The 20,864-nt window shown below is 39.9% G+C and overlaps 1 pseudogene; it reads left to right on the top strand.

Annotated features, from left to right (window-relative positions):
• The first annotated feature begins 2,583 nt into the window (after positions 1–2,583).
• LOC142431718 (golgin-45 pseudogene) lies at positions 2,584–13,444 on the top strand (annotated as a pseudogene).
• Positions 13,445–20,864: the final 7,420 nt, after the last annotated feature.

The raw sequence follows: 20,864 nt of genomic DNA, 5'->3' as shown, positions 1-20,864 counted from the left end.
TTCTTATAATTTTTCATCTCAATGTTGTGAATAATACTAATCATCTTTCATATGTGAATCATCCTTGCATCCTAGAATGAATCCCACTTGGTCATGGTGAATTATTTGTTTTATGTACTTTTGTAGTCTATTGGCCAGTATTTTGTTAAGGATTTTTGCATCAATGTTAGTTAGGGATATTGATCTAGTTCTTGATTCTTCAGGGATCCTTTCCTATTTTAGCTATCAGTTGTGCTCGCTTCACAGAAAGAGTTTGGGAGTGTGCTGTCTTTTTCTGTGTTGAAGAGTTTATGAAGGATTGGTACCAGTTCTTCCCTGAATGGTTGGTAGAATTCAAGCATTCTAGAATTCAAAAATCCCAAGAGGAGGATATTGTTTATATCTCCACTGGAAAGAGAGGGAGGTGGGGCCAAATTTCAGCCCAGTTCACCAAGTAGTGAATTCACATAGGCATGAAGCAGCAACCAATAGAGAGTGTTTCGGGGCCAGCTTTAATCCCAGCTACGTGGACACCCACTCCACAGCCCCCCCCAATAATACACTTCAGAGAACAGTACTGAAGCTACAGCTCAGGGAGAGGGCACATCTGATCAAGGCACACAGGACCAAATGAAGAGGGAAGGAGAGATTGTGGAACACAGCCTGACCCACCAAGTCCCGAGGATGATATTCCTGTTCAGAGCAGCCAATGCACACAGAGGATCAAAGGGTCAGCCCCACCACGAGCCCCATTGTCCTTCACTTACACATAGAACTATGGAGAACAATACTGGACACAGAGTGCGGGAATTGTACCTGATCTGACCTCACCACACTGGGGCAAAACACTAAGGACGTGCAGCAGAGCAGCAAGGGGAGCAAAGCAATGAAACCCCCGAGGAATACCAAATATAGACTTTGGGGCCAGGGCATGGCACCCCATCAGATTCAACAGGAAAACACTCATAAAGGTCAACAATCAGGTCTGGAACTATTTTAGGCTTTTCTTTTGTTGTTATTGTGTTGTCCTGTTGTTGTATTGGTTTTTGTTTTGTTTTGTTTTGTCTTGTTTTTGTGCTTATTGTTGTCTCTGCATGCATATCTAGATTAGATAGGTGGGATAAACAATCCAGAGGAGAAAACAATGGGACTGATGGTCCCAGGAGGACTCAGGAGAGGGAGGTTCAACCAACCCAAGGACAAGGGAACAAGTGATCTAAAATCGATGGCAAAGAGGGTGTAGGATGCCTGGTGGGTATTAATCAAGGGCAATGTAGCTGAGAGGAATTACTGAAACCCGAGTGAAGGTCAAACATTATAGTGGCACAAAAGGAAATAGAGGAAATAACTAGGAGGCAAAGGACTTTCTAGAGGTCTAAATTCAGGCATGTACATATGTAAATATATTTCTATATAAAGAAAGGGAAATAGATCTATATCCATATATTTATATGTTAAATATTAAGGCAGCAGATGGGCATTGGGCCTCTACTCAAGTACTCCCTCAACACAAGAACACTTTGTTCTAATAATCTGGCATTCTGTGATGCTCCCTTCACGACATGATCGCTGAAGACAAAATGGGTGCATAAGCAAATGCGGTAAAGAAAGCTGATGGTGTCCGAATATCAAAAGATATAGCATCTGGTGTCTTAAAGACTTGAAGATAAACAAGCAGTCATCTATCTGAGAAACAATACAGCCCACATGGAAGGAACACACAAGCCTAGGTGATCATTAGGTCTTGATGGGATCAGGTATCAAAGATCCAGAGCAAAAAATCATATCGATGTAAATAAGGGGGTGGACAGAATGGAGACCCAAAGCCCATCTGTAGACAATTGGACACGCCCTCACAGAAGGTTCACAAAGAAAAAACAAGCCAGTCATTGTGCAGTATAGCACCAACAAAACATACAACTTTGCTCTAGTTCTTTAATGCTCCTCCCACCCCACTATCATGACCCCAATTCTACCTTACAAATCTGGCTAGACCAGAGCATGTACACTGGTACAAACAAGAGCTCGCAACACAGGGAATCCAGGACAGATAAACCCCTCAAGGCCAATAATGAGAGTGTGGATACCAGGAGGGTAAGGGGAATGTGGGTGGAGAAAAGGGGATTGAACACAACAATCGACATATAACCCCCTCCCAGGGGGACGGACAACAGAAAAGTGGGTAAACGGAGACAGCACTCAGTATAAGACATGAAAAAAATAATAATTTACAAATTATCAAGGGTTCATGAGGGAAAGAGAGTGGGGGAGGAGGAAAATGAGCTGATACCAAGGGCTCAAGTAGAAAGAAATGTTTTGAAATGATGATGGCAACATATGTACAATGTGCTTGACACAATGGATGTATATGTGGATTGTGAGAAGAGCTGTCAGAGCCCCCTATAAAATGATTTTTTTAAAAGGAAAGAAAGAAAATGTCTATCACAGAAAGTAACTTTTTAAAGGAAAACAATATGATTACTTTTTAAATTACTCTTAATAAGATAGATTTTGTTGTCCAAAATTATAAAAATATTTTACTTAGAAAGTCAATCTTTAATAATCTCATCTTCCGTAGATGAACAATGTAAATAATTGGTAGCTATGGTGCAAGATTATGCTTCATCTTATCCTTCTAAAGCAAGCAAAAATCTAAGAAATTGTCTCATGAGGTCCAGTATTTTAACTTCACTTGTGAAGGAGCCAAAGGTGAGAGGAAGGAAATGAGTGAGAGACAGAGGTCAAACCAGAGTTCAGATCTGCCTTCCCTGTGCCTAGCCTCCACTGAACCTCCTGGGAGAAGTGATTTTCCAAAGTACACACTGCAGTACTTCCCCACTCACAGTCGTTCTGTATGGTCCACTGAGAGACATGAAAGTCAACCAAAAGCATAGGATGGTTTGTTTTTCGTTTTCGTTTTTCTTTCCAGGAAAGAAGTAAATTCCACAATGCTCTGTGATGAAGGCAGGAAACCAGCTCCTACTTCCTCCATTTTATAGACTGAAAAATGCTGCTTATTCTCTTTGTGAAGATGAAAATCTTAGCTCCCTTCCCTACCACAATCCCCAGCATTTCATCGAACAGTTTCACCTGGTGACTGTAGCTGCCAATAATTTGAAATCTGTTAAAGCAGAGAAGTTTGATTGAGATAGAAAGTAAATTCAAAGTAAATTCCAAGTACCCTTTGCTTGACTGAGAGGTGAGAGAAAGAAGTTATGTAAAGCTAAAGCTAAACCTCAGTACCCCGTGGTACTACTAGAATTAAGAGATTAACTGGACAGGGCCCTATTTGACATTTTTATGTGACACGTCTTGTGTGACTACAGCAGACTTCCCAACAGACTCCAAATGCCACATGGATTTGCCAAATACCACAGGTAGTCACCAAAGACAGGAAAGAATCATCAAGCTCTATTGTGGAAAAGCCATTTCTGAGACCTCCTCATCCCCACCTGCCCTTTAACTCATACCAAGGCAACATCAAACCAAACCAAACTCACGATCATTGAGTTGTTCCTGACTCATATAGGACAGAAACAAAACTTCCCCCAAAGGCTTCCAAGACTGAATCTTTATGAAAGCAGACTGCCTCATCTTTCTCCCAAGGATAACTGGGAGCCTCAAACCTCAGATCTTTCAGGTAGGAACCAAGACCTTAACCACTGTGCTACCAAGACTCCTTCAAAGCCACATACAACCCCCTAAACCTACTCACAGATATGTAACCACCTCTGCCCCTGTAAGATTCAGAAAGAGCTCACTATTTTCTTCATCCGTCCACATTCAAGACAGCTTCAAAAATCCGTGGGAAAATTTCCTTATCTTTAGTTCTCCTTTCCCATGAATTTTTTCAAGCCCTTTGTATGGCAACAATTTCTGTCATTTTAGCCATTTTTAAGTGTACAACTCGGTGGCATGAACTACAGGTACCATGTTGTGTAACTAACCCCACCATTTATTTTCAAACGTTATCTAGCATCCTACAGAGAAACTCAGTGATCCTTATTCATGATCTCTGTTCTCCTCCACCCCCCCTGCCCCAGATAACCATTCATCTGCTTTTGTCTCTCTCTACTTGCCTATTTTAAATATCTAATATAAGTAAGATCAAGTTTGTGACTGACTTATGTCATTCAGGTCATGTGTTCAAGGTTCATCTACATGTTCGCTGGCGTCAAGACTTGTGTTTCTCTTTATGGATGAGTAACATTTCACTATATGGCTAAACCACCGATTGGTTTACTTCTCTAAGAAAGCCAGACTGATAAGTTCTCCATATCTGACTTAAATGATTTTTAGAATAAAAACATAAAAAGCAGAAAGGGCATTTCTACAGAGCTTGTGTTCCTAATTTCTAATCATAACCCTCATTGACCCAAAAGAACTTTTTATTAGTCTTCTATTGCTGTTGTAACACATTATCACAAACATCCTGATTTAAAACAATATGCCTCTCACATGTGGTTTTGGAGGTGGACTATAGCAGACATCTCCAATCCCTGCTTTGAATACCTTGTTCCATATTCTGACTGGAGGTACTGATCCTTCCTGAATGCAGAGAGAAGCCAGTTGGATTGGATTTGGTTCAATGAGCCTCTTTTGTGGGAAGCACTGGTGGGTGGGAGGCCAGGACCGCTTGACTCCCATAGCACACCCTCCAGCAGCTTCACAGCCCAGAGGAAAGCAGATGAAAACAGGTATAGGTGAATGAGGGAGGGCAATTCCCTGCCTTTGCTGGGAATACATTCCTTTCTCTCACCAGTGGAGGGGCTTCCTAAAACTCCCTGGAGCATCAATGTTTTGTTTTTTTTTTCAAAAGCATCCTTTGAGTTTGTATTAGTTTGAGGCCCCCTCGGAATGAAATCTTGAGATCGTTTATTGGAGGCATCTCAAAAAATAAAGGAAAGGTTTTCTTGAGTGAGTCAGGGAAGGGAAGGAAGTGAAAAACGCAAGCACGTATTATCAACCAAATTTCCTTGTGGGCAACTTCAGTGTAATCTCATTGGGGAACTTTGCAAAATAGTAAGCACACACGTGCACCTCAGAGTTATCCCTCATGAGAGGCAAGGGAACTGTGCTATGAATACACCCACGCCTATTTGTCCTTGGGCCAGGTACACGGGCAGGCAGGGGAGCAGTATTAATTCTCTCACACGCTGGGCCACCATGTAAATGAACAGAGAGGCTTTGCCAACCAGAGAACTCCCTCTAGCAAAAAGAAGTCAGTGCTGGCCAACGGTAAGGCCTGGAGCCTTTGGTGGGCGAGGGAGCTGCAGGACCTGACTATACGTGCCCCTGAGTCCTTTCTGTGCTATACTGGGAGCGTGAGGACGGATGGGCTCTCCAAGTCTTTCCTACCCAGCTGTTACTCTCTTACCTCTGGACTTGGCTCTCCTCTGCAAGTGGTACCCAGGGAGAGAAACTCATGGACCTTTGCTTTTGGATCCTATAAAGTTGTCAGGGAATCAGAGTTTTCCCGGCACCTTGCCCCAGACTTCGATCAATGGGACCAAAGCAGAACCCTTTCCAAATACTCAGCAGCAGCTAAAATCCTGTCCTTGTCATCTCTGCCTCGAACACCCACCTCACCTCAATCTGCGGCCCTGACACCTCTACCTCAGGGAGGTGAACATTTCTTCTTTCACCAGCACACAATCACCCAAAGCAGTTAATTTAGCCAGCGTCTTCTCCATCCCAGGAGGGTGTGGGGCTTCACTGTGGAAACCCAGAAGCCAGGAAAGAGTTCTATATCTGGCTCATACTCGTCCCACCTTTTGCTACAATAAACCTACCGCAGCTTACAGGGAAATAAGGGAAACCCTCAAATTGGTATCTAATCCCGCTGATGTGCACCCACGCAGCCCGAATCTGAGGCAGGGGTAGTGTGTGCCATAAGAAAGTCCCCAAGGATATGCTGCCAGTGGAGTGAAAAGTAAATCCCTTGGGAGGCCAGTAAAGCAGGGGATATTTGACCTTCACATTAAAGTCGAAGTGAAATCTGAAGCAGTGAAGGGAAGAAGCACCAAGGTTGCCTGGGCTTAGGGGACAGGGGTTAGGGAGGGAATGTCAGTTACCAAGGTGGCTGGATTTTCCCCAGTGACAACAGGGAGGCAGGGATGGGAAACAGAAGGGAGTAGAGAAGAAAGGAGGTGGAGGTGACAAGGGGATAGTGGTCCTGCTTACAGAGTCCCCAGTTTGTGGTGTGAGAGCCCAAGGAGAACTTTGGGCTGGCCGGGGAAGTCAGCGAGTCCAGGCTCCTCACCTTGAGTGGCTCTTGGGGAAAGAACTTGTGGAAGAAGGCAGGAGAGAGCAGTCAACTGGGGCCTGGTTTTCTAAGAGAATTCACCGAGAGAACAGGACTAACAGCCTGGGGCTGCCCTCGAGCAGAGAAGTAGTCAGAGAAGGAGGTGAGGTCCAGTGAAATTGCTGGGGAGTGAAAGCTGAATCCATCCCAGCGAGTTTCTTGGCTTCTCCGTGCCCAACGGCTTCACGGAAAATAAAAAACCCTGACTTTTCTGGTTGTTCACACTCAGACCCAAACGTTGAGTGTTTTCATAGCCCAGGAGAAAAACTACCAAATATCCGGCTCTTACAGCACAGAACCCGTCGCTCTGCTCTGTGAATAATAATGCGACGGCTCCATCTACTGCCCGCAGAAAGAGAAACTGTGCTGCACGTCTCCAGGAGCCGTAAGGGCTCAGTGCAGTTAAGGCTCCTAAAGCCCTCTCCTCTATCAGCAGCTGTTTATCCAAAGCAGACTTGGAACTACGCTGGGATTTATTTCAGACTTTGTCGACAGCAGCAGCTGTTCAGACTATACTGGTATCCTTTTGGCCAAAATTGGTTTGAAGGTTCTATTTTAAACCACTGTTGCAAATTAAATGAGTTAATCCCTTCTCCTTTCCAGCCCCCCCCTCCTATTTTAACAATGAAACAAATAGAAGCCCTTAAAATAACAAAAGTGCATTTTCTTCCATTCATTCAAAAAATATTTAATTACTACCTACTATATCTTGGGTCTGTATTAAGTACAACAAATCAGATCTTAATCCATCCCATAATTTAGTCACCAGAGAGTAATTTTTCTCTTGCTTTTGTTCATGAAAGCATTTTCAAACGGGTCAACAAAGATACAGGAGAAAGGCAAACCCCACTGACTGCAGAGCTTGAGACTGGGAAACCCAGGGAACATGATGAGTTGGAATCATGAACAAATGAAAATTGGAAGTCCATTCCATAAGGGTCCATAAGAATTTTGTCCCTGGTCAATCTCTCTCTCTCTCTCTCTCTCTCTCTCTCTCTCACACACACACACACACACACACACACACAGAATGTACTACAATACTCTTTTTTTCCAAACTATAAGAGTAACACACAAAAATGATCATTAGATTGTGATGAGTTGTATGAGTCCGCAATAAAATTATTTAAATGAACAAATGATCATTAGACCCATGCCTCACTTTTGACATAGTTAAGTTCCAAGGATCACATCGCTGTGGAAATACACGGTTATATAAGAAATGAGGCTCACATCAGCTCACAAAATGTAGGATGACTACATCATTATATACCACACATACTCAAGTATAAGCCGACCCTAATATTCACTGAGTCACCTAACTTTACCACAAAAAACACATTAAAAATGTGCTGAAAAACTCGGCTTATCCATGAATATATATGGTAACTGCCAAGTTATGTTATCAGGTAACTTCCATACCACTGAAAATCATGGCCCAGCCAAGTTGACACATAACCTTAACCATCATAGCCAGTGTGACTCTCATCCTGCACCTCACTCTTTGTTGCTGCCAGATGTATGTCATTCATGTGCAAAATAGTACGTAGTAGGTGTTTTACTACAGTTGTTAATGTGAAATATTAGACAGTGGATAGTCAATAAAGGAGGAGTAAGTCTATTTGTTTAAGTCATTCATAATCCTACCAACCAACGAAATCAGTGATAACAATTCAACCTGGACTTGAAGTAGTTTGGTCTTTATATAAATGTAATAACCATGCTTTTTCAAGATATTAATAATAGGTGAAAGAGTATGTAAGGGGAATAAGAGATATATGGACACTTTATATACTTTGGCACCTTCTTCTGCAAACTTAAAACTGTCATAAAAAATAAAGTCTATCTTTTGTTTAATTTAATGTTATGGTAACAGAGCTGTTACATGTTGAGCTCTGACCCTCAGGGTCAGCTGTTCAAAACCACCAGCTGCCCTGAGGGAAAAAGACAGGGCTTTCGATTCCATGAAGGGTATTGAGAACTCACAAGGACATTTCGACCCTGCCCTGTCCTATAGGGTTGCTAGGAGTTGGCATTGACTCAATGGCAGTGCCAATTAACCAACCCACTGCCATCAAGTCCCTTCTGTCTCATAGTGTTGTTGCTGCTGTTAGGTGCCATCCAATTGATTCCAACCTATAGCAACCCTATGCACAACAGAACCAAACACTGCCCAACCTTGTGCCATGCTCACAATGGTTCCAAAGTTTGATTCATTATTGCAGCCACTGTGTCAATCCATATCATTGAAGGCCTCTTCTTTTTCATTGTCCCTCTTCTTTAGCAAGCAAAATGTCTTTCTCCAGGGATTGCTCTCTCCTGACAACAAGACTGCAGATTCTAAAATGAGGTCTCACCACCTTTGCCTCTAAGGAACACTCTGTTTGTATTTCTTCTAAGAGAGATTTGTTTGTCCTCTTAGCAGTCCAACTTATGGATTCTTCTTCTGTCATCCTTATTCAATGTCCAATGTTCACATGCATTTGAGGCAATGAACAGGTGTAATCTAGTTTTCAAATAAACATCCTTGCTTTTCAATGATCTAAAGAGATATGTGCAGCAGATTTACCCAATGCAATAGATCTTGTGATCTCTTGACTGCTCTTCCATGAGCATTGATGACGAATCCAAGCAACATGACATCCTTCATTTTCATCAGCAAGTGTCTCAAGTTCTCCTCATTTTCATTATCATCTGCATATCTCAGGTCATTAATACGCCTTCCTCCAACCCTGATGCCACATTCTTCTTCCTATAATCCAGCTTCTCTGATCATTGAGTCAATGCCAACTCCTAGCGACCCTATAGGACAGGGTAGCATACAGATTGACTAACTATGGTGAGAGGTTTTAACCCTGATACACACATTTCCTGATTTTAAACTATGCATTATCCCCTTGTTCTGTTCATACAGCTTCTTGATCCATGTGCAAATTCTGCATGAGCACAGTGAAATATTCTGTAATTCCCATTCTTCTTGAGGCTATCTGTAGTCTTTTATGATCCACACAGTCTAAGTGTTTTACATTTGTTGATGAAACACAAATGCATGTCAGTCTGGTACTCTCTGCTTTGAGCCAAGATCCATCTGGCATCAGCAAGAACATCCCTTGTTCCTCGTCCTCTTCTGAATCCGGCCTGAACCTCTGGCAGTTGATAATGTATTGCTACAACCTTTGTTAGATTATCTGCAGCACAATTTTACTGGCATGTGATTCTGACCCACTGCCCACCTATGTGGCAGAGCAGAATTGCTCCCTAATGTTTTCAAAGTTGTAAATCTTTACAGGAGCAAAAAACCTCATCTTTCTTCTGTGGAGCAGCTGGTTGGCTCAAAACACCAAGTAACCCATTATGCCACTAAGGCTCCTTCCATAAGAGTGTGCATTTTCCATGTCACTACGTAGTCTTCAAGGTGCCCTTGAGTTCAGTAGTTATGCACTTTGCTTCTCACTGAAAGGTTGTTGGTTCAAACCCACCTATGTTCCTCTGGCTGTGCAAAACAAAGCTCTTCTGATCTGCTCCCACAAAGATCACAGCCTAGAAAGCCCTGTGAAGAGTTCTACTCTGTCACATGGGGTTGTCGTGAGTAACAATAATTTGGTGGTATCTAACAACAATAATTATAGGACCCCTGGTGGTGTAGTGGTTACAAATTGGGGTGTGATCGCATAGTCAGCAGTTCGAAACCACCAGCAACTCCAAGGGAGAAAGATTAGGTTTTCTATTCCTGTAAACAGTTACAAGCTCAGAAACCCACAGGGGATCATTATGAGTTAGCATTGACTTGATGGCAATGAGTTTGCTTTTTTTTTTTAAACAGAAATGATTATGAATGACTGCAGAGTATTTTTATGTGAACATGCCAGTTTATTCCATACATGATTCCCATTTTCAAAATATTAAGCTTTGTACAGATGACACTCCTTAAGATAAAAAGACCTTTAGTGTTGGATCTACTGGATCACAAAGGGTGTGCAACTACAGAGGCTCTGAGAATTATAGTGAGTTGCCTTCCAGGACCCACTCCCTAGAATTTCACCTGATAACTGGACCAAAAATCTAACTTCAGCAGTCCTGAATATTTACTTTCCAGAAAGAGTTCAGTGCTTAGGAGAACTTTGTACAACATCAGAGTTGGAGCTGCTAAGAGTGACTGTGGGGAGCGGGACCAGCTCAGAATATTTCTATTTCTTGAAAATGTCTTCACCTCCTAGGTGATTTAGACTGAGATGCCTCTGGAAAAAGATGTAGCAAGACAGAAATTGGTATAAGTTAGTAAATAAAGCATTTATCAAGAGCTCCGTAGATTAAGAATGATAGAATCACTGCTTCACACTTTGTTGCCCAAAACCCACCATTTGCATGATGCATTTCATTCCTGGTTCGTTGGTTCTTCTCCTACACCCTGACGAGAGTTTCTTTTCACAGATACTTTTCCATAGCCTTCTGTTTTGTAGATTGAACTTCGTTTTCCTGGAGACCTCACAATACATTTGGTCTTGACAAAAATCTTATTTCCCCTCAAATGTGAGATGTGACTCAAGCACCCCACATATTGGGTTAGGGAGGACTTGGAGTTTTGTTTTTTAAATAAAAACATTTTTCATATTATCTTTCAAAATACTAAAGTTCTTATGGGCTGAAACAAATAAAGTCATGGAAAAAGTAGAGATTACAAGAATTAAATTGGACAGCAAAAGTAATTTCAGTTTTGTTGGTTCTCAGGAGGACTTGGACTGGTTGGTTTGGGGGATGGAAAAAGAGTGCACAGAGAAGTCAACTTGGTGGTACTGAGTTGGAGAGCCTGTAAATGAAGACTTCTGCTAAAAGAAAAAGAAGAATCCTAGAGATTTTCCCCCCAGAAGTTTGGGGGTGCATTAATATTGCATAAGGAAAAAATGACTGCTCTTGAAAGTTTGGGAAACTAAAGTCACCCCAATCTGAGGAGATGGTGATGGAATGGAAACTGAGGAACCACCTACATCAGTTGAAGTTACCTCAGGTGTCCAACCCACAAAGCGCCACATCCTTCGACTAGGGAAAATTTCCCAAGTCCTTTGACTAGGGAAAATTCCTGCTGAAAAAAGCAGTGTGGAAGTTGGCACTGTAGAATATTTACAGCTTCACAATATCTCCACAGCTTCTAAAATCCATGATATCCCTAACAGAAATGCCAATGTTAATGCCAATGTCTCTTGGAAATCATAAAGCAGAATCCTTGGTCTCTCAGAGGGAAGAACTAGGAGGCAAAGGGTAGTCATAGAGATTTAAATACAGGCATATAAAGATGTAAATATATTTATATATGATGAGGGGGGAATAGATCTATGTACATATATTTATAGATTTAGTATTAAGGAAACAGATGGACAGTAGGCCCCAGCTCAAGTACTCCCTCAACACAAGAACACTTTGTCCTAACAATTCGGCAGTCTGAGATGCTCACCTGCCTGGCACAATCGCTGATGAAAATGGGTGCACCGGCAAATGTGGTGAAGAAAGCTGATGGTGCCCAGTTGTCAAAATGTATAGAATTTGGGGTCCCATAGGCTGGAAGATAAACAAGGGGCCATCTAACTGAAAAACAACAAAGCCCACATGGAAAATGCACACCAGCCTGTGAGATGACAAGGCATCGAAGGGATCCGCAGAGTATCGGGCGTCAAAGAAAAAAAAATCATAGCATTGTGAATGATGGGGAGTGCAGAGTATGGACCCCGGCCCATCTGGGGGAAATTGGACATCACCTTGCAGAAGGGCTGTGGGGAGGTGATAAACCAGTCAGAGTGCAGTGTAGCAATGATGAAACATACAATTTTCCTCTAGTTCTTGAATGCTTCCCCCACCCCCCACCCCCGCCCCACACTATCATTATCATGATCCCAATTCCACCTTACATAACTGGCTAGACCAGAAAATGTACACTGGCATGGATAGGAACTGGAAATATGGGGAATCCATAACAGATGAGCCACTCGGGAACAGTGGTGAGAGTGGCGATATCGGGAAGGTGGAGGGAGGGTAAGGGAGAAATGGGAAACAGATGATATGGTCTACATGTAACCTCCTCCCTGGAGGACGGACAGCAGAGAACTAGATAAAGAAGATGTTGGATGGTGTAAGATATGATAAAATAATAATTATTTATAAATTAGCAAGAGGGAGGGGATAGGGGAGCGGGGAGGGAGGGGGGAACTGAGGAGCTGATACCAAGGACTCAAGTAGAAAGCAGGTGTTTTGAGAATGATGATGGCAGCCTATGTACGAATGTGCTAGCCACAAATGATGTATGTACAGATTGTAAAAAGAGTTGTATGAGCCCCTAATAAAATGATTAAAATTAAAAAAATAATTTTTAAAAGATGATGAAAACAATTGTACAATTATGCTTATCTAATGGGGCTATGGATTGTAATAATATCTGTAAGAGCTCCAAATAAAATGTTTAAAAAATAGTAAATAAATATAAGTTAAAAGTTTCTGTTGGCTTCTGTTTGGAATGATCTTCAGTCTCACTTTGAATGTCTAGCCCATGAAAAACAGCTTATCTTTAAAAAAGGAAGACTTATGTGGGAGCACAGCTCAGCTTGCTGAACAAGTAGAGCACATGTCAATACGGTGTGTGACGTCTGGTGGAGTAAATTCCTTGCAAGCGTGAGCACGGCAGATGAGTTAAGCAACTCCCTAACAGTTTCACAGCATCAAAGCTGGGATGCAGAGTGTTCTGCAGGATCTTCTGAGGGATCAGGAACAGTTCCATCAGGAAATTATTGGAAGAAATAACTCTCCTTGCCTTGGGGAAGGGAGTAAACCTATTATCCAAATGCACAGCCCCATAGCCCAGCAGAAGTAGCATCAACAGATCTCAAGTTGGCATAAGTAATGGAGTCTCATCTTCTTGGAAACGTTGGCACTAACAGTCAAAAGAAGGTGGTTTTTGGTTTTTTTTTTAGTACTCAAGCGGAAAAAATGGCTCAAACAAGTCTATGAATTTTGGATCCAGAACAGAAATTTCACTTGATAAGCCATTTTTTCGGAGTCTTCATCACCATCTTACTTACTACAAAGTAGAACATTGGACATTTTCATCCCTATACTAAATATGCAACTATAACTTTAAATTGCTACAATCACTGTCGGAGACCACATTGGCCTTAACATTCACTGTCTTGGAGTTGTGTTACAGCATGTACCTATTACCCAAACAATATTATTTTCTGGGAGCTAGAATTCTTATTATACTAGAAGGTATTACTTTCTATTTAAATAATATATTTCCAAAGTTTGTTGGTCTCCAAAATTACCATCCTTGGGAAAGGAATAAAACTAAATAAATATATGTATACTACAGAATAAGTTTCAAGCGATATGCCTATACTTCTCTTACAGGACTCTTAAAAACTTCTCTTATGGATAGAAATTCACTCTCACCTTCCCAAGATCTTGAACACTTATTTGTCTTGCTATATATTTTATACCAGTGGTTCTCAACCTGTGAGTCACGACCCCTTTGGGGGTCAAACAACCCTTTACAAGGGTCACCTGATTCATAACAGTAGCAAAATTACAGTTATGAAGTAGCAACAAAAATAATTGTATGGTTGGTGGGTCACCACAACATGAGGAACTGTATGAAAGTGTCGTGGCATTAGGAAGGGTGAGGACCACTGCTTCATACCAACAGATTAGATTTTGGCGCTCTAATACAGGAATTGGCAAACTATGGCCATGGGTCACACACGCATTCATCTACTAATTTAAGTGTGATTCTTTTGCACTTACATCAGCAGAGTTGAGTAGATCTAAGAGATCTTATATGGTCTCTGGACCCGAAAATATATAAATATATAATATATGGCCCTTTGCAGAAAAGTTTTTCTGATCCCCACTCTTAAGTAATAATAGGTGAAGGAAGTTTCTTTCCTTTTTTGGCAATTTTCGTGTGTGTGTGTGTGACGGGCTACAATAGTGGAACTAATCCTTGACAAATAAGTGCCATCTTTTAGGAAAGGTCTCCTCCTGGTGTAGTGGGTGAGTGTTGGTGCTCAAACCCACCAGCTGCTTGTCAGGAGAAAGCTGAACGTGCTGCTCCCATAAAGGTTTACAGTCTAGGAAACCCACTGAGCAGTCCTACTTTGTCCCTTAGCATCGCTGTGAGTCAGAACCAACTCATTGACAGTGAACTTTGTGTTGGGGTTTTGTTATCTATTAGGAAAACCATTTTAGAGCCAAATTAGTAAATGCCTCTGCAAAACATGTTCACCTGTTGTGCAGGTATTTCTGTAGCCTGAATGGACAAAATCTGACGTAAAGCAAATTTTACTATTGAGTGTATATTGGCACATGAAACCCATTATAAAAACAGTCAACTAGATTTTTCTAAAATATGGTAAGGTAAAATTGTAACACTTTATAAATACAAAGAAAAAGGGCAATCTGTCAAAGAGTATATATATATTATATAATTACTACTTTATATTTAGAATGAACCATCATAAAATACCTTCTATATGCCATTAAAATACCAACCAAATATCAACAAAATCTTGGACAATAGAATACAAAAGTATATATATATATATATATATATATATATATATATATATATATATATAAAATCCATCATGACCACATGACCAAGTGGGATTCATACCAGGGATGTAGAGATGGTTCGACATCCAAAATGCCATCAACATGATCCACCACATTAACAAGAAAAAGGACAAGAACCATATGATGATGTCAATAGAACAAGAAAAAGCATTTGAAAACATTCAACACTCATTCCTAATTAAAACACTCAAGAAGATAGAATTAGAAGAAAAGTACCTCAACATAAAAGATATATATGAAAAACCAACAGCCAGCTTTACAATCAATGGAGAAAAGATGAAAACATTCCCATTGCCAAGTGTGAACATGGTTCCAGAGGTCATAACTAATAATACAAGGCAACGGGAAGTTGCCCAAGGCATAGTGTTGGGCAAAGAAGAAGTGAAACTATCATTATTTGCATATGATACTATTTTAGATATCGAGAACCCCAAAAGCTCCACACTGGGATTGCTGGAAATGAGAAAGGAATAGGGAAGAGTGGCAGGATATAAGATGAGCAAGCAGAAGTCAACTTGGATTGCTATATACCACTGCTGGGATTACAGAAAAAGAGATCAAGACGGTATTTCCTTTCACAATAGCCAAGCATAAACTGCAACATCTACAGGTATACCTAACAAAAAAAGACATGTACAAGAAAAACTACAAAGCATTATTACAAGAAACCAAAAGGGACCTTCACAAATGGAAGACTATCCCATGTCTGTGGATTGGAAGACTCAATATTGTAAAGTTGTCAATCTTGCCTAAGGCACTATGTAAAGTCAATGCAATCCTGATACAAATTCCAGCATCACTTTTCAAATAAATGGAAAAACTGATTACCAACTTCATATGGAGAGGGAAGAAGTCCAGAATTGGCAAAGAACTCCTCAAGTGGAAGAACAAAATGGGCGGGCTTGCATTACTTGACTTTCAAACTGATTACACAGCCACAGCTGTCAAAACGCCATGCTACTTAATGCACCCAGAGGCACCCCTGAAAAAAGGCTTGGCGATCTGCTTCTGGAAACAATATGGACCCCAAATCTCGTCGGAAATACACAGGGTCCCTACAACTCAAAGGCAACAAATGGGAAAGATCCCAATGAGGGCCAAACATGAATACTTTTTTGGAAAAAAACAAACAACATTTTATTGTGAATAAGGCGAGGCTTTACATGTCCAATGATCACTTTTATGTTCAACAACTTAACTTCTTCCCATGGCTTGCCTTATTTCCCTCTCCTTCCACTTATCCCATTTTCCCATCTCTCTCTTTTAGGATATTGTACACCCTTCACTCAAGTTCACATCTATCTACCCTCTGGCTGATTATTTCTCTTCCTCCCTTCCCCATCAGCCCTTGGTGACCATCAAAGTCTGTTCTTTAGTGATTGACTAACGTCACTCGGCATACTGTCCTCCAAATCCATCCATGACACACGTGTTTCACTGTTTCATCATTAATCTTTAGTGATAGTCCATTGTGTGTATGCACAGAAGTTTATTTTCCGTTCTGTCTTTGACGGGCATTTAGATTGCTTCCTTCTTCTTGCTATTGTGAATCACACTGTGAGGAACATGGGTATACAGATGTCTACTCATGTTTTTATGCTTGTTGTTATAGGGTATATACCACATAGTTCAAATGCTGAGTCATTTTGTATTTCTATTCCAATTGTTTAAGAAAATGCCATACCATTTCCCAACATGTTTGACAGTTCCACCAGCAATGTATGAGGGTTCCAGTCTCTCAAATTCGCCTCCAAAATTTCTTGTCTTCTGCTTTTTAAAACGTTGAGATCCATGCTTGGGTGAGGTGGTATTTCATCATTGTTTTGATTTTCATCTCTTGGATGGTTTATGATCCTGAGCATTTCTTCATGTTTATTGGTCATGCTGATGCTGTCTTTGAACTCTCAGTTCAGGTCTTCTATTCTTAAATTTGATTATTCATCTTTTTCTTGTTGAGGTGTTACAGTTTTCTATAGATTTGAAGATCAGTCCCTTGTCTGATATAGTCTCGCCAAATTGTGTTTCCCAGTCTATTTTCTTTTTACCCATTGGGAAAAATCTTTTGATGCACACAGGTGTCTTGTTTTTAAGAGATCTCAATCAATAATGTTGTATTCTGCTATCTGTATGTTAAGAGATCTCAATCAATAATGTTGTATTTTGCTATCTGTATGTTTTGTGTGTTTTTGCCATGTGTTAGAGCCCCGGAGTTTGTCCCTATTTCCTCATTAATGATCTTTTATTGATGAACTAGGGTTGATATTTAGATCTCTAATCCATCTTGAGTTTTTTTAATATGGAATGAGATATGGGTCCTATTTCAATCTTCTTCAAATAGAAATCTAATTTTGACAACACCATTTGTTGAAACTCCCTCTTCCCCATTTAATGCACTTAAGCCATTGGTCAAAAATCAGTTCTCTATAGGTGAAGTAGATTTATTTCTGGGTTCTCTGTTCTATTCTATTGGTTTAGGTATTTCTCAGGCACTTTAGACATCCATGACTGTGTGGTAAGTTTTGAAGTTGGGAAGTAAGAGGCCTCCAACTTTGTTCTTCTTTAGTACTTTGCTTAGCCTAGGTCTCTTTGCTTTCCATATAAAGTTGGTCATTAGTTTTTCCATCTTTTTAAAGCATGACTCGGGGATCTGGAATGAGAATATATTGCATTTATAACTCACTTTGGGTAGTATTATCATGTTCACAATGTTACATCTTTCTATCCATGATCATGGTATCATCTTCCACATATGGAGGTCTCCTTGGGCCTCTTGTAGTAGTGTTTTGCAGTTTTCATTGTACAGATTTTTAGTTTCTCTGGTTATGTTAATTCCTAAGCATTTCATCTTTCAGGTGAATATTGTAAATGATATTGTTCTCTTGATTCTCTTTTCATAACTTTCTTCATTGGTATACTACAAAGGTTCCCAAATTTATTTGGCTTACAACCTCCTTTTCAGAAAACAAACTATTCAGCACACCCCTGGCAATGAAAACTTTTTGTATTTTAACCCATAATCCAGGATAAATTTAAGGTATCTGCTTTTGCAGCCCCCTGGATCATTCCAGTGTCACCCAGGGATCAGTTTCACCCACTTTGGCAAACAGTGGTGAGGCAGTTACATAATCTCCTGTCAACTTGAGCAAAGGGATGGAGTCTAGTTTGTCATTCAGGTCCTAGTCAATAATGCCTCTGTGTGGACATGCCCTTCTCCTGAGGACTCTGGGAACTCCTGTCTTCCTCCCTGGAGGCAGGACACACACCCTGGAGCTGGAGAAGCCACATGGAGTGCTGAGATGCTTCCACAGGACTTTTCACCCACTGGCCTGTGATATTCCTGCTTTTGGCATCATTAAATGTGCTCTGTGAGTCTAAAGAGAAATTTATGGACTAGTCTCAGATATATGAGCTCATATCAGATTTATGGGCTTGATCTGGCCTCGGATGGGACATTTTCTCAATATACAATTGCTCTTTGATATAAAGCTCTCTCTTACACATCTATAAGTGTCTATTTGTTTTTCTAGTCAACCTGAACTAACACAACTGGTATACAAAAATCTGATTGATATTTGTACGTCAATCTTGTACCCTGTCATGCTGCCAAATCTTTCGATTATTTCTAACGATTTTCTTGTTAAGTGTTTGTGGTTTCCTATGCATAGAATCATACCACCTGCAAATAGAGCTTTAGTTCTTCTTTGTCAGTTTGGATGCTTTTGATTTCTTCTTGTAGTCTAGTAGCTCTGGATAAAACTTCTGTTACAACATTGAATAAGAGTGGTGATAAAGAACTTCCTTATCTTTCTTGTTTGCAGGGGGAGTGCTTTTGTTGTCTACCTATTAAATATCGACCATTAGTTTTTTCTATATGTACTTTATTATGTTGAGGAATTTCCTTTATACTTCTATTTTGCTGAGTTCTTTTATCCATAATGGATGTTGGATTCTGTCAAATGCTTTCTGTCCATCACTTGGTGTACACATGTGGTTTTTATCATTTGTTTGATTTATATGGAGGAATACACTCACTGTGTTTTCTAACACTGAGTCATCCTTGCATACTTGGGATGACTACTACTTGATCATGGTGTATTGTTTGGGGTTTTTTTAAATAAAAAAATATTTTGTTGTATTATATTGGCTAGAATTTTATTGAGAATTTTTGCATATGTGCATGAGGAGCCCTGGTGATATAATAGTTACATGCTGAGCTGCTAACTGCAAAGTCAGCAGTACAAAACCACCAGCTGCCTCATAGAAGAAATATGGGGCTTTATATGTCTGTAAGAGTTATAGTTTTGGAAACCCACAGGGACAGTTCTACAGGATAGCTATGAGTTGGTATCGACTCAATATCAATGAGTGAGTATGTTTATAGGATATTGGTTTATAATTCTCTATTCTGGTGATATCCTTGCCTGGATTTGATATCATAGTATACTTGCTTCACAAAATTATTTCAAAAGTTTTCTTCCTTTTTTACATTCTAGAATAGTTTGAGTAGAAGCTGTGTCAAAGCCTCTCTGAACATTTGGTAGAATTGTCTGGTGTAACTATCTGGTTTTAGACTTTTTGTTTGATTTTCTGGTTTTTGTTTAGTTTTTAATGACCCAATCACTTTCTCCTTTTGTTCTGAGTCTGTTCCGTTTTTATGCTTCTGTCAATGTTAGCTCAGGTAAATGGTGTGTTTCTAGAAATTTGTCCAGTTGGTCTGCGTTTTCAAAATTTTTGGAGTACAGACTTTCATAGTATTATGTTATTACCTGTTTTATTTCATTTGGCTCTATGTGATGTTACCCATTTCATTTCTTATTCAAGATATTTGTATCTTCACCTTCTTCTCCTTTGTTTGTCAGTAGTTTGTCAATTTTGTTAATCCTTTCAAAGAACCAGTATCTTGTCTTGTCAGTTCTTTATCACAGGCAACAGAAAAAAGAATAAATGTTAGAGGAGAAATAAATGAGAGCTTATTTTGCTGTTATTATTCTAGCTGTTGGAGACATTGGCATAAGTTGTTAATTTCTTTCTTTCTTTTTTTGATCTATGGGTTTATTGCTATAAATTGTCCTCTGAGTACTGCTTTAGCTGTATGCAATCGATTTTGGAGAGCTGTTTTTTTATTTTCATTTGAGTTGAGGAATTTAAAATTTTTATTCTGCATTTCTTCAATTACCCAGCTGTTTTTAGGGAAAGTGCTGTTCACTTTCCACATATTTGATTTCACCTCTTGATTCTCTCATTGTTGATTTCTAATTATATAGCATTATAATCTGAGAAGGTGGGTTTTTAATTTATTAAATTGTGACCTAAGAGTTGGGCAACTCTGTAGACAGTTCTATGTATTTTAGAATAGATGTATATTGTGTTATTATTGGGTGGAGTGTTCTGTATATGTCTAAGAGGTCAAATTAATTAATTGTGTTATTTAGTTTTTTTATATCTTTATTGAGCTTGCATGAATACCTCTTTGGGCATGATCTTCCCAACTAGAAATGAAGGTTAATAATCTTGCTTTTCTTCCCACACCCATCTCAGGGATGGAGTGACAATAAAAGAGGCATTTGCAGTGTTTCTCAAACTATCTATGGCCAAGAATCACCTGGGAAACTTTTCATAACACAGAATACCAAGCCAAGCCTGGACTTATTGAATCAGTGGTTCCAGGATAGGCCTGAGCATGAACATTTTTAAAAAGCTTCCAGCTGATTTTTGTGATCAAGTTCTTGAGCAAGTATTAGAAATATTTAATTGAAAGTATTAGAAATGTTTGCTTTTCATGTATTTTGTTTTCCCCCTTGATCCTCCTATTGTTAATTTTTAATTTTATAGCTTTGTGATCTGAGAAGCTGGTTTTAAATTTATTAAGCTTTGCTTTGTGACCTAACATGTGCTCTGAACTCAAAGAAGCACTTACAAAATTATCATTATTACTGCAGACTAAATTTGCCAGTTTTAACAAACA

Source organism: Tenrec ecaudatus, chromosome 18 (genome assembly GCF_050624435.1).
Source record: "Tenrec ecaudatus isolate mTenEca1 chromosome 18, mTenEca1.hap1, whole genome shotgun sequence".
In the NCBI taxonomy this organism is placed as follows: domain Eukaryota; kingdom Metazoa; phylum Chordata; class Mammalia; order Afrosoricida; family Tenrecidae; genus Tenrec; species Tenrec ecaudatus.
The sequence above is the reverse complement of the archived record's forward strand: the minus strand, read 5'-3'. Positions and strand labels throughout refer to the sequence as shown.